Genomic DNA, 15,264 nt, shown 5'->3' with positions numbered 1-15,264 from the left:
CGCCCACGTTCTTTGTCGAGACACTATTTCCCGCTGAGTCTACACACACAAACCGTGGTAGCGTTAACCGGCATAACATGTGTTAGTGGACTGTAGACAATTCCCGTCCTTGATCGGTTAATGTACGGAGTGGCGTCATGAGGATGAAACTCATTGGTCCGTATTTTATCGATGGCACGTTGAATGGACGCAAATATCGAACGCTTTTGGAACATGAACTAGCGATACTACTGCAGGACGTTGCCCTGGGCTTTCGATAACGTATGTTGTTTCAGCATGATGGTTGCCAAACGCATTAAGCAATTGAAGCATCGGAGGTATTAGACCGTGTTTCTGTAGGGATATTTAAAAGACACGGTGCATCAGAAAGTGCCAACAAGCCGTGACGACATGGTCAACAGCATCAGAAATGCCTCTGCTGACATTCCCGCAGATATGGTTATGTCCTGTGAACGGTCGTTTGTAAAGCGCGTCACAAGGCATTGAGTGCACTGACGTTGGTGCTACTGCATTTGAACACTTACTCTAACTGGAAAAGTGGAGTAGTGTTAGCCGTAGTGGCAAGTTGCGTCACTGTTCTATATTTCGGAGGAACACGACGTTGCGACTGGGGTTTCCAATTAGAAGTTATGAAACACTGACCTGTCCTCCCCTCGTAGCATGGATGTGGGATCCCACGTGACTTTGGATATTCAAGGGCCATTGCTTAGCTTGTCGTAAATTATGACTTTGTAGCCATTTCTATTCCTCCGATTACAGTGCCATATGTGGCCAAATGAAGAAAATTTTTCAGACAAAATGTGTGAGAATTTGCTGTACAATCGTAATCTGCAATAAAAAACGGGGGTTAAGGATTTCAAATTTGCTTTACGCCATCCACGCAAAGGGTGGGCAGGTCGAAAGTGGTATTGTCGGATATCCTTCTCCGAGACAAACTAACTGGAAAAATACAGTAATTATTTCTGATCCGATGTGAAGTTTTCAAGATATTTTAATGCCTTCAGCTAAAATAAACAACCTGTATGCTTTTTAATTTTAAAATAAATGTTTTCCATATTGATTCAGAGGACACTGTAATGTTCCGATATGATTTCTGCTATTGTAAATAATTCACCTTTACTGTACTAGGACATAGACGTATGAGCGTACTGAATGAGTATTGCGCAAGATCTTTGACTCTGTGTTTAGTTTTATATACTGCATCTGCGTTCGAGATCGCCAGTACTCCAGATACATAAACAGCACGTACGGCTAGAGATAAGCACTTTCATTTCGCGTCAGATCTCACCGTGCACTCTTGAACAAACAGCGTGTAGTCAGGTGTCGTTGTAGCAAGGAGATTAATTTTCAGTGACTTCTGGTGGTAATTACAAACAGTTATCTTCCTCCGAGTAGAGCAGTAATTTATTTGTGAATATACACCAAGTCAGAAATTGCAATTCATATCACGTAACGTTCATAATTACTTAGGTACTGAGTTTTAGTTATACAGTAGTCATTGAGCACACACTTAGTTTCTTTTTGCCTTAGTTAGAATCATTTTCTTTAATTCAAATTTTGCACTTCATGAAGTTTCACTACGCTGTTCACATCCGAAACATAGGGCCAGCTAACAGTTAGTTTCGCTCAGCAACTGAATACATCAAATGAAGTAAATGTTTCATGAGGAGAAAGTTTTTGAATTCAGTGTATACAGTTTTCTGACACAGAGAGAAAATTTTTATTGAAAGCCTACAATACTTTCCACATCGTAATGCTGATCGTGAATATATGCTATGGCGATATGACTAACTGCCTAATATCTGACTGACTACCGTACATACCCCTCTTTCACTCGCAGTTTTCACGTAGTTGAACAGTAAGAATGACTTAAACCTTAATATGCCTTCCGTTCTCATGCATAACTTACTAGCGTGATATGTGTTTCTTCATATTGTGGACCTTGCAACCAGAAATGAGAAATAGGTAATTTGATCACATAAAATCTTAAACGCGTCAGCAAAATGAGAGGTCTGAAATGCGAAAAGGAGAATAGCAGGAGAGCTGCGGCTTTATTTACTAAGAGATTTTTGCGTTGAGAATAATCTAGTAAGAAAGAGTTCCAGTTGTACCGGGTAGCAATGTGACTACCATTTCATTTGGCACCATATATATGTTAAAAAGCCTTTCACATTCCTAGGTACTAGCTCATAACTACTTCAAAGATCCTAGTTAATAATAAGGAAAATATTGTTAATCAGGAGCGAGGACCGTTCCTACACAAGCCAGGGAAGACTATGTAGCATGGGTTGGTACAGAAAATGGTCGTGGGATGTGATGTGTCCAACTAAACCCTAGTTCAAACTTTTAGGGAACTGTGAGAAGGAGGAAAGTGACCATTTGATGATCCTCTGCATCGCCTCCCTGTGACGGAACCGTAAATCACAGAGAAAGATAAGCACGGAAACCGTATGATACAAGTGATAGAGTAACCTTATTCAGTCCATATGGTATATTTCTTAAAAATTACTGAAAATAAATATGCTTCATTTTTCAGCGTGAGAAATAGAGAAGTATGGTAGCCATCTGCCGTTTTTTCATACTCTTCAAAGGAAATGTAGTGAGAATTCAATTGTATCTTGAGTGTAACTTAAGTGCAGCATTTCCAGGTGTACTGAAAAGGGGTGTACACAACGGACGAGAGCTAAATATATGAACTATCTGCCCAGTCCTCTACTTACCCAAAGAAACTGCTTCATTAACTGTACATCGCATACCAGATACATCTTCGAGCTTTTAGCTCACTTATCAAGCCGCTTGAGCGCCAGTTTCATCTGAATTTATAGCGTCAGGTCTGCTTTTTCATAGACCACCGAGAACTAAACATTTACTCTCCTTCACTTCCTCTGACTTGGTGTTGCTTTGATGTCAGGTTCCATGACAAATACCCTCAGAGTTCTATTCCTGGGATGTTCTTCAGCCTATGTTACGTGTTTCCTTGTTGTCCACGAGATCTGGTTGAACTTTTTGTAGATTTGAGGTTTGGTTAATCGTCTCCGCAGCTGTAATAAATTTCAAAGTTTTCATTTTTTATGGGTCGAATTTCTTTTTGAATGAGGTTTTTGTCAGTAATTATAAGACAGTAAAAGACAATAGCAAGACGATTTCATTCAAAAGCTTATTAGTAAGTTCGCCAGTGATGAGTGCAGTGATAATCTTATGAAAGCCTCTGTCTGTCCAAAACATTCACTTTTATCATTCGACATGTTACTAAGTTTTTTAGTTCTGTACGGTGATTTATGGGCGTAAAACGATATTTCACATCAAAAATTCAGTTAAACCGACCCGCATCTACTTATAGTAAGGCTTAATAGATTTATTACTCAGCTAGAATTTCTTTTTCTTTTCAGAAGTTGATTCTGAGTGTTGGGGGGTATCATCATTCGATGAAATTCTTCAATTTACGATCTCTCTAAGGAGATCCTATTTGAGTGCATCATCATTTATTTATAGCCGACAGGGATCGTCGTTCTTGTGCAATTTATATTTACCATTGACATCTGCAGCAAAGTGTGCGCTGATGAATGTATATTAATTTACAGTTACAGTCTTAATGAATGCAGTTGCCAGCCTAAAAGTCTTACTGTGTCGTTGTAAAAAAATTTTTTCATCTCTTGTTTTTTATTTTGAACATTATTTCTTTCACTTGACGGTAGAGATAAGAACGAAAGTCTTATCTGAAGGAAAGAAAGTGACAATTTCATCGCGTATCATAGAATGACTAAATGAACTGACAAATGTACCGAATGTTCTCGGAAAATAAGTACTCTGATGGTCCTAACAACTGCGTTATTAGTGCCCTTGCGTACATCCGACATTAAAAAATCGCGACACAAAGCGTATGTAGCACGCTGAGCGTTACGAATCCCAAGTGGCTCCTACCTAATCTTAAGCGATGTCGGTCTGTATATTTACTACGAAGTATTTTGGAAACAAGGATTGCAAACGTTTATAAACGATTCTGGTCCTTCTTAAGTGTTTGTCGTTTGGTATTCCACTTGAGGGCAACGAAAGAGAGGGCGCAGACAACTCGGACATTGAGCGCCACTAAACTCCAAACACACACACACACATACACACACACACGCACACATACACATGAATGAGGTGGACGATATTGTACAGACATTTACTTTAACTTCTTGTATAGTTATTGAGCTTGTGTTTGCTTGTGTTCATGAAGTGTGCGTGCTGTTATAAAATCTGAGGGCCTGTGTGGCAGGACTGGACTCGAGACAGAAACATCAGTCTTGGTGGTCAGTATATTTACTGAGTTATTAACGCAGAACTCTAGCTCCTCCTCATAGCTTCCATGCGCTCAGCATCTTTCTCCTACCTTCTTTTCAAACGTTTTATTGGACCAGCGCTCCTGCGAGAGATGACACTGCGAATAGTAGAGCAACAGTGTAGGAGTTTATTTTGATCTGTCGGAAAGTTTTAGAAGTATGTTTACTCGGCCGCAAAGTGAATAACTCGTTCTGGAAGCAAACGCTTGGCTGAAGTAAACCACTTATCCATAACACCTAGGTACACAGGGCGACTTCTGAGAAGATGGTAAGGAAGAGATACTGACAAAGGGAAGGCACGATGTGGGGCGTGAAAAGTGCATCGACAATTCATTTGATAACTGCTCTCTCCGTGAGAGTTAATTTAGTGATTTCAGTCCTGGAACAGCATACGTTTTTATTCCATCAGGATATAATACGACGTGTAGTCATCGCACAAGTGAACAGCACGTGTGAAATGACATTGTGAGGCGCATATAGCTTCGTTACCGGAAACATCTGTCATGGATGCTTTAAATACATTTGTGGGACTTATGACTCTGGTATTCAGTTTTCGATTTGGTACAGAGGTTGAGGCACCGAATTATCGTTAGAAAGGTGTGGTTTTCAAATCCTCTTGAGGCTACCATCTTTTATCTGCTCTTTAGGTGTATTGACCTTGTGTCAGAAAGGTAATGGCTGAATTATTCCACCATCCTTCTCCAGTTGAGACTTAGATCCGTCTCTAATGCCTTAGTTGTAGGCGGGAGTGCAAAATCTCCTCTTCTTTCCATACGATTCGGAAATTGTAAAGTAACATATGTGGTTAAGCGAAATTATCAGCGCTGCCGGTCTTCCGAAAGTATAACAGCTTTAATATTCGTGGGGATAAAACACATCGCAGTTTTTCAGTATTATAATATCTGACGGTACAAGAGAGGTTTCTCCCGATATTAATCGGAAGAGGCTAAAATCTGATTTCCTTCGTTTGGTAAACTAATTGAAAGCTATCCTTGTCTTTCATCTACAAAGCCGGTAACAATTCTAGAGTACCTAGAAATCTTTCTTAGCATATGACACCTTTAAAACTGACGGCAGAAATGCTGTGAACCAAGCAACATTGGTGTGAGTGGTGGAAGAAGGTAGATTTAATTCTTGTACCATCCACTATAAGCCACATTTCTCTCAGAATCAGAAGTCTCAAAAGCGCTAAGGTGTACTCTCGTTGTTATATTGCGTAACTTCAATGTCAATTCATTTTTAACTAAACAAAGTACTCTAAATGTTTATTACACGTTGTTTACACTGATTTCAAATCAGTCTATAATTTCGGTTGAAATAGTAATTATAATGTCGCGGCCTATTCTGAAAAACGCATGCCTAGTAGGTAATCAATTCTGTCAACAGGCAATAACACTATTGTTAATCAAGCAACGTTTACTCTTGCATCACTTCTTTCCTTCAACAAAATACTTTCAAAGATCAATCAGTAATTGTCCCTAATTTTTGCAGCCAGCATTGCTAATGACATATGGCAAATAATGTACCATTCAACTAAAATAATTAATAATTACAGAAGTATCCTTTTTTCTCCTTTCAGAACTGGGAGAAACTAAAGTTCGTAGATCAGTCTGTGAAAGTGTAGCCCATATTCACACGGTAGTTCCCTTCATTTCATTAGTGACCATGTTACCTAAAATTATAAAAATTGTAGTAGAGCGTGACTCACATTATCACCACTTAATCTCTACGTCATCATTATCACATTCTCAGCTTATTCATTGTGTTTGTAGCCACCGCACTGTGTAGTCGTTTTGTAATAATATAATAATCACGAGTTTTATGAAATAGGGTGGAACTAACATTATTCCCTCACAAGGAAGGTAAAGCTCCTTTACATATCGGAACAGTGGAAAAACAATCGCATCACAGAATGAGATTTTAACTCTGCAGCGGAGTGTGCGCGGATATGAAACTTCCTGCCAGATTCAAACTGTGTGACAGACCGAGACTCGAACTCGGGACTTTTTCTTTCGCGGGCAAGCATCCTACCATCTTTTTGTTTTTTTCTGTTTTTTCTTTTTTTCTTTTTTTATTGTATTTTTTTCTCTCTTATTTTAAAGCCTCTTAGGAAAAAGAACTTAGCGCCACCGCCACTTTTCATCCTATAACAAGAAGTCTGGTCCACTTCAGGCGTTGGCTCCTGACCAAACCTACCCCAGAGAGCTGCCTATATACCATGGGAAATATGGGAATTCAAGGTTAGGGCTATCCTTACAAACCAAACAAAATCTTACTTTTTCTGAATTTTTGTTGCTGTTTCTTTTTGTTGTGTAATTGATCAGATGCCTTCTGCGCCCCGCTGGTAATACGTTGAGTCACGTCTTCTCGAAATTGATGTGTTCCGTTCAATGGTTCAGAAATGTTCATTGGTTCAAACAGGAAACCTTCCTCTCTCTTGGCTTAACACATTCCAGCTGCGAGGCGGGTCGTGGAAAGCGTTCGCAAGGAAGTTCGAGAAAAATTGTCTGTAATTTGGGTGACAGACAACGACATACTGACGGTCATTGAGGTATGTCCAAAAATCGAGTACAGAGTCTACAGTTTATCCAAATAGGTAGCGAATGGCATGTCCGCGAATCCAATTCACAGCATTGGTCTTTGTCCGAGGAAAATAGTCACGTTCCGGAAATAATAATGGAAGGGGAGTAATCCGATCCGGAATGCCCCGCGTTAGAAAAGCGAAAATATGATGAATCAATTGCCAAACCTCCGCCGCCGGTCCGCAAACAAACCGGTGTTCTTCATTGTCTGGCACTCCACACGTGGAACATAGAGGTGATTGGGCGAGGTGGATACGATGAAGGCGAGATTGGTTGATTTGTTTACCATTGACAGTTAGGTACAAGACAGATTGAACATTCGTGTCAAGGTAACAGGCGAACACCGCGCGCCATACATGACGCCAGTCAACCTGGGGGAACTTTTGTTCAATCGGGTTAGGTGGACGACCTAATTGGAGGACATTTTATACTGCCTTTGTCTTGAGAAAAAGCTGTCTTGGTTAGGTGAGGCGTAGATAATTGAGTTCAAGAAAGAAGTATCTTATATAACGGAACTGGTCCGGAACATCCGAGATCATCACTGGGGCTGACTGTGAGACCGGCGTATATGCCGACAGGAGGAGACCAGTGAGGCTCGTTGGGCAACGTGTCCATACCGTCATCTGGAAACTGACAAATAGGGCGCGAACTCTATCCGGCACATTTAACAGACCTATCCCACCTCGTTCACCGGGAAGAGTAAGGGTTGCATAGTTAACTTTGAACAATAGGCCAAAGCTGACGAAAGATGCCATCGCTGCCAACATGCGACGTGCCACAGTAAGTGGGAAAGGTAGAACTTGTGCTACATGGGGAACTCGGGATGCGATATATATATTGACATATCGAGCTCGTTGAAGAATGTCTGGGGATCGAAGGCGATGGTCCATAAGACCTGCTCCGATCATGAAAAGGAGGCGTCGGCAGTTGATGGTGGCTGAACGCCGGAGATCAGATGAAAAATCTATTCCCAAACAGCGAATGGTATCAACGATGGCGAGAGGTGTAACGCACTCCACGGGAAGTCTCGTGCCAATGAACATAACTTGTGACCTGCGTACGTTTAAAGAGCTACCCGTCGCCTCACCATAAGCCGCTACCCACGTCAAAACAGCTCGAACATCGTCGGCATTACGTAAACAGATGACTACATCGTCAGCATAGGCTGTGCAACAGAATCGGTAGCGATCTATGGACAACCATACCAAACGTTGTCTTAGTCCAAATAGCAAGCATTCCGAGGAAAAGACGTACAAAATCGCTGATAGAGGGCAACCTTGACGTACGGATCGACCTATTGTCATCGGAGGAGTGAGTCTGCCATTGTACATAATCATGGATGAGGCACCCCACAGAAGGCGCATCACTACCGTGATAACGGCGACTGGAAAACCCATATGGTGGAGAACGGCCGTAAGGAACGAATGGTCAACCCTTTCAAAAGCTTGACTAAAGTCCAAAGACGCAAGTGCCTGGGTAACGGCGATTATATCTCTGTAGTGGCATAAAGCCGTGCGGATATTATTATCCCCTCCCAAAGATGCTTGGTCTGGCGACACAACATATCGGGCAACGTTTTTAAGTCGTGCCGCCAAAAGGCGAGTGAAGATTTTCATATCACTGTTAATGAGGGTGATGGGCCGATAATCACTGATATTTTTGCCACCATGCGGTTTATGTACAGGAATAACAATTCCTTCCATGAAAGCGTCCGGCACAGTTACTTCCGGAGACATCAGTTCCAGACAGATGGAGGTGAAAGTGGACTCTAACAAATCACGGAAGGTGCGATATAATTCGGGTGGAAGACCGTCGGGTCCTGGGGAGCGATTGATGGTTCCTGCCCGGATCGCATAGCGGACTTCATCGTCAGTCACCTCTGACGTCAAGTCAATCGCCGCATCTTCTGGGATACCACCGAAGTTGAGCTGTGACACTTCCTCGATCAACTCTGGGGAATGTGGAATTGCGGCGTAGAGATGCTGTTACTGGGCGTGAAGCACATCCCCTATTGCAGATGGGGTTCCGTAGCGATGCCCTTCTTGGTCTGTTGGGACGTGAATCAATTTTCGGCGTCGATTTTGGCGTTCTTGGATGATATGGTACATCGACGGATGTTTATGAGGCATGCGAACAGCAGTACGAGATCGTACTATCGCTCCTTCAAAATGCCTTCACATGAGAGTGGAGATTTGGGTCTTAGCATGGTTCATCCTTGTATGGCACTCAGGAGAGGCTGGCATCGTGGAGCATTCTGGTAGGATCCCGTAGTAAAAGTCCAGAGTGCTTTTCCTCCAAGCAACAACATCTTTGCCATACCGGATCAAAGTTTTTTGAAGAGCAGGTTTGGCACACTGGATCCACCAAAATATCGTAGACGGATATGTGGGATGACGTCTATTACATGTGATCCAAGTGTCTTATACTAGAAGTCGACAGTCAGGTGAATTAAGAAGTGCCGTGTTCAGTTTTCATAAACCACGTCCGTGCCATACTGCCTGTCTTGTGAGAACAACATCACAGAAGTAAGCCTCATTATCTGAGAAAGCAGATTTCAGACTGTCGAGTGTGTTGAATTAGGGATCGCGAGATGTAGATGCAATCCAGTCGACTAGGGGAGTGCGCAGTGTAGTATGCCAAGCCCAAAAGATCACCGTGAACATGTCTCCACGTGTCGACAAATTGTAGTCGCGTGACGACTGTTTCCAGAGCTGCGCATGGTGAATGATGCAGCAATTGATCCTGAGGTCGCTGGGTGCAGTTGAAGTCTTCACCCATGACCCAGTCATCGTGTGGTCCCATTTAAGGGGTGTAACTTCATTCGCGAAGAAGGGATTGTGTTGACGACGGTAGCTGGAGCCCGACGGCGCATTAACGTTGACGATGCGTACACCAAAGAGAGTAAGGGCCATGCCTCTGCCGTGGCAGACCTTCTCGTAAGATGATGGCAACACCACTACCGGTGTCCGAAGCGGGAGAAAGATGCACTGTGAAGCCATGTGGTGGTGAAAAATCGGCGACATGCACTTCCTGAAAAAGTGCAATATCTATGTCCGCATCATAAATCATATCGCAGAGCAGCGCTAGTTTGTGCGGCGCACGAATGGTCGCGAGGTTAATCGTTGCGACACGTTGGAGTCCCACAGGCACAGGTGGGGCTCCTTCTGCAGGAGCGAGAGGTCGTCGATGTTGCCGGTCCGCTGAAGAAACTGCTATTGTGGAGAGTTTGCCGGCGCGGACGCAACCGATGGGGGCGCCCCATCATCAGCACCGTCCACCCCAGTCCCTTCGATCTCCACGTCGTCCACCCAGGAGACTGATACTGCGGTAGGGCATCGGCTGTGCACATCATCCACGTGGAGAGGAGACGTAGTTTTCGGCTCAGCGGATAGGCTCTCTTCAACGTCGATCTGTGGGGGGGACGGCGCCAGTAAGGAGGGGTGTTCGTTGCCAGTGGTCGCCTGTGGCGGGTCGTTCACATCAGTCTTTTGGTCATGAAAGAGCGGTTTATCGTCCATCTTCGGGTCTGGATCCCTGCTATCCATCCGTAGAATGGATTCATCAGGGGGTGTACGGCTACGTTTCTTTTTCTTTCGTGGCGATCCTTGTTTTCGAACATGTCGCTCAGAGTTCGATTGCGGGTGGCTTTCGTCTGACTCCGGACCAGTCTGAAGGAAAGCACAAGTAGGTACCACTCCCGGATCAACGTCCAACTCAGCAGCATTTTCAGTCACCGTACTGCGAAGATTCGGCAGGTCAGGATCTGGCGTCTGTGGCACCTCAGAAGGAATCTCAGTAGCGGTAGCATCTACCTGATCAAACGAAGTCAACGGAGCATGAAGACCCTGTGTAGAGGTGCTACCTTCCTGGGCAACCTTGGCATATGTGACAGGGATCTGAGTGTTCACCGCTGGGGACGCTTCCTCGCCGACCGGCGTCTGAATCAGGCGGCGTCGCATGCAGGCGGATCTGACGTGGCCTTCTTGTCCACAACCCGCACATGTTCGGGGTTGGCCGTCGTACATGACAATGGCTCGCACCCCACCAATTATCAGGTATGATGGTATATGTTTTTTTCAGTTCAATTTTGGCCTGACGCACACCATTAAGGAAATGGTAGGCTGCGAAGGTTTGCCGTTTTTCCTCTACGTAACCGAAGACGTAACCGTATGGTTGTAACGCAGAGACAACTTCGTCCTTCGGCACTTCAAAAGGTAGTTCAAATACCCTAATCGTACGTTGACAGTACTATGCGAGTTCAAGCGTTACAGCTCCGACGTGACCATCAGAGTATTTGAACTGAAGTCCATTGGCATGTCGGCGATTAACACTTCCCACACCTCGGTGTTTATCATTTTAATATAAACGACACTACTCATGATCGAAAAATGGATTCCGAGAACGTGGTTAGGATCGAAACGAACTTCTTCACGTAGGAACGTTTCAACTTCATGTGCACGTGGTCGCGCATGTTCAGCTGGGAAGGAAACTTTAAGGGTCGCACGGCGGTAAGCGCTCGACATGTTGTTAACGGTGGACTGACACAAGCCTTAAAGCTACGACGCGGAAGTAAACAACGCCGGCAGCAGAGCACTGACCGGCGCGCGGGGCCGTCCGCACGCTGCCACGGCTGAGAGCCATCTGCCATCTGAGCTACCCAAGCACGACTCACGCCCTGTCCTCACAGCTTTACTTCTGCCAGTACCTCGTCTCCTACCTTCCTAACTTTACAGAAGCTCTCCTGTGAACCTTGCACGACTAGCACTCTTGAAAGAAAGGATATTGCAGAGACATGGCTTAGCCACAGCCTAAGGGATGTTGCCAGAATCAGATTTTTGTTCTGCAGCGGAGTGTGCGCTGATATGAAACTTCCAGGCAGATTAAAACTGTGTGCCGGACCGAGACTTTGCCTTTCGCCCGCGAAAGGCAAAGTCCCGAGCTCGAGTCTTGGTGCGGCACACAGTTTTAATCTGCCAGGAAGTTTCAATCGCATTACAGTTTTTGAATTGGTTTTAAATTTAACTGCTACTTTGCAGAGAGGGGGAAAATAAGTATTGTTTCTCCTCCAAGCAGCTATATTTTATTGACCTCATGTACTTCCCTTAAAGTGACATAGTGGCAAACTTATTCCCTTTGGACCAGAAAAATGCCTAAAACTTAGCAAACTACGCTTCCTAGTATTTATGGCAAATACTGGTAATATAAATAAAGACGAGAACAGAAGACCCCAACAAGCACTCTAGAGGTTAGGAAGAATGGTTCGTGCTATAGAATACCTTGGATTCTCTGTGTTTTAGAGACTGTTGCAAATGTCAGTATTTGTTACAACACTGATGTACCAAATACGAGAAGGCTAACTGCTAACATAACTTGTGGCAATAAAGCGGAAGCATTACTGTCTACATAAAAATAAATTGATTTTGGTAGGTTCGTTTGGAGAGACATTTCCATCCTTGTAGTCGTAAGATGTCAGATACGCCTGTTTCTGTATCTGTTTATCGTCTCCACACCTCATAGCACAGCGCAGTTCTCTGTCTTATTCCATTTATGTATTGAGTGAGGGACAAATGTTTGCCTTTATGTTCTTCTGTACGTGTTCTAATCTCTCTTATCTTATTCTCATTCTCCAGAGGTAGGATATAAGTACGAGGGACGATCAGTAATTAATGCAAAACTTTTTTTCTGAAAAAAGGTTGCTTTTATTCCAATGCGCCATATAATTCTCCACCCATTTGGCTACAGAACCCTATTTTTCCACATTATCTTCATTCAGTGCGACGGCTTTACACCACCTAACTGAGAGGACATGCATGCCCGCATGGTACCGTTCTACTGGTCGAGGCCAGAACCAACGTGAGCTGCATCAGTAAGTTCCCCAGCATCCAAGTACTGCTTCCAGTGAAGTGCATACTCCATTGAGCGAAACAGATGGAAGTCAGAAGGTGCTGTGGGGTGGATGAGGAAGAACAGTCCAATAAAATTTTGTGAGTGTCTGTCCGGTATGCAGATGTGTGAGGCCTTGAGCTCTCTTGGAGAAGTAGAATTCGTTTACATTTTTGTGGCGACGAACACATTCAAGTCTTTTCTCCAATTTCCTGAGTCTACCACAATACATCTCTCAGTTGATCGTTGCAGCATGAGGGAGTCCCAGGAGACCGACGTCACAACTTTACATGCTGAGGGTGCGGCTTTCTACTCTTTCTTTGGAGAGGTGTGTGGCGCCACTCCTTGGATTACCGCTTAGTTTTTGGCTCGAAGTGATGAACCCATGTTTCATCGCCTGTGATGATGTTCGACAAAGAATTGTCATGATCCGTCTCGTAACGCGCAAGCCCTTCGTTGCTCTTTATGGTCTTCTGATATACGGCGAGGAAACCAGGGGGTGCACACATTTGAGTAACCTAATAGGTGATCGAGCGTTTCAGCACTACCAACAGATATGTCTCGTTGAGCAGCAAGGTGTCTGACTGTGATTCATTGACCACCTCGAATGAGGGTGCCGTACGTTCCAACGTTGAAACTTTTACAACTGTGTGCGGCCGGTAAATACAGGTGAGATGAAACAGGTCTGCGCGACTTTATTGCGGTGAAGACAGTGGCTTCGCCCAACGATTCACCGTAATTTTGTTCTCTGCTGGGTCTCCGTAGACATTCTGCAAGCGCCTATGCATATTTGCGATGCTCTGGCTTCCCTCCAAAAGAAACTCAACGACAGCTCTCTGCTTGCACCCCCGTTACAGATAGCAGTTTTAAGGCTATATAGCGACGCCCCCAGCCGGAACTTCAAGAAACTAGAGGGGTTCAAGCGGGAATATTCCACGATTTCCCACAACTAATTTCGCCTTCTTAAACCGAAATTGGCCGAGAAGAAAGATGTATTGCATTCCTTATTGAACGCACTGTCTCCTTTCAATACAGGTACAGTATTCTATCAATTGCCATCCAAATTCCCCCAGCGTTTCTGTGACATTTTGTATGGACTAAGCCGACCTGTCAAGACCATAGCTGCACAGCCTCAATTCGTTCCTAATATAATGTCATGTCTTCTCTGAAAGAACTCTGAAGGCTGGAATATTACTATGGAACTGGTTCAAAAAATGGTTCAAATGGTTCTGAGCACTATGGGACTTAAGTGCTAAGGTCATCAGTCCCCTAGAACGTGGAACTACTTAAACCTAACTAAATTAGGTACATCAAACACATCCATGCCCGAGGCAGGGTTCGAACCCGTGACCGTAGCGGTCGCGCGGTTCCAGACTGTAGCGCCTAGAACCGCTCGGCCTCTCCGGCCGGCTCTGGAACTGATCATATTAAATACCTGTAATCAATTTCCTTTAGTATTGCATTGCTTTTTCCCGGAACCCATCAAAATATCTAAGGTTCCTATTGCAGTTCCGTAATATTGATTTTACGTGAGTGTCTCATTTCATTTCACTTTATGGAATAACAGCTAAATACTTACAGGATATGACATGCTCGTCTTGTTCGCCATGTTCGCCACTGATCGTGTGATATTTACCTTCAGTTAAAGAAAGCAGGTATTCACTACACCAGGTGATATTTTGTCCAAATCTTTGTGCTGTTCTTTACGATGGTTCGATAATGGCACTTTCCAGTACACAACGCTGTCGTTAGCGAAAACTCTTTATAGTGCAGCAGATACTATCCGATAAATTTTCAGGAGGTGGTGCACCACAGCTCTTACGTCTTTGAAAACTGTCACATTACTGCTTTGAGCTTCTGAGGAAATACTTTATCTATACAACCAATTTCATTCGTCTGACTATCATCAGGTTTATAAAAGCATTCACAGCATCATGTTGAGCGTCGTTATCGTGAGATGTTAAAGCCATGAATAATAAATTCTAGTGACATCATAACATAAATTACCTCGTTGCCCCTGTGTGATATGAATCTGCTCATAGCATTAACGCCAACTGCAGTTTTAACATGAATGAGTACACTCTCTTGCATACTTTTTATAGACTGACTATGTAATTTATATTATGATCACCACTCGACGATAAAGATATTTTATTTCGCCTAACATGATGCTGTGTATACTTTTATGGACCTGACGAGGGTCAGACGATTGAAACTCGTTTAATGAATAAAGTACTTTAGCAACAGCTCAAGGCAGTAATACGACAATTTTTCTATCATCCGTAATTCATTTATGCATACTGACTCCATTATAGGAAGACTGAACGTTCTTGCTCACCACAAATGTTTGAGAGATATCGTTTACGAATGAAGTTGCTTCACACAAGTAGAATTTCTTTGACAATCCGAGCAATTTATCTAAATTATCTGAGAGTAGCTCGTTTTTCTCTAGAAAAGTCTTAATATTTTGAGAT

Source organism: Schistocerca piceifrons, chromosome 3, assembly GCF_021461385.2.
Source record: "Schistocerca piceifrons isolate TAMUIC-IGC-003096 chromosome 3, iqSchPice1.1, whole genome shotgun sequence".
In the NCBI taxonomy this organism is placed as follows: domain Eukaryota; kingdom Metazoa; phylum Arthropoda; class Insecta; order Orthoptera; family Acrididae; genus Schistocerca; species Schistocerca piceifrons.
The sequence above is the reverse complement of the archived record's forward strand: the minus strand, read 5'-3'. Positions refer to the sequence as shown.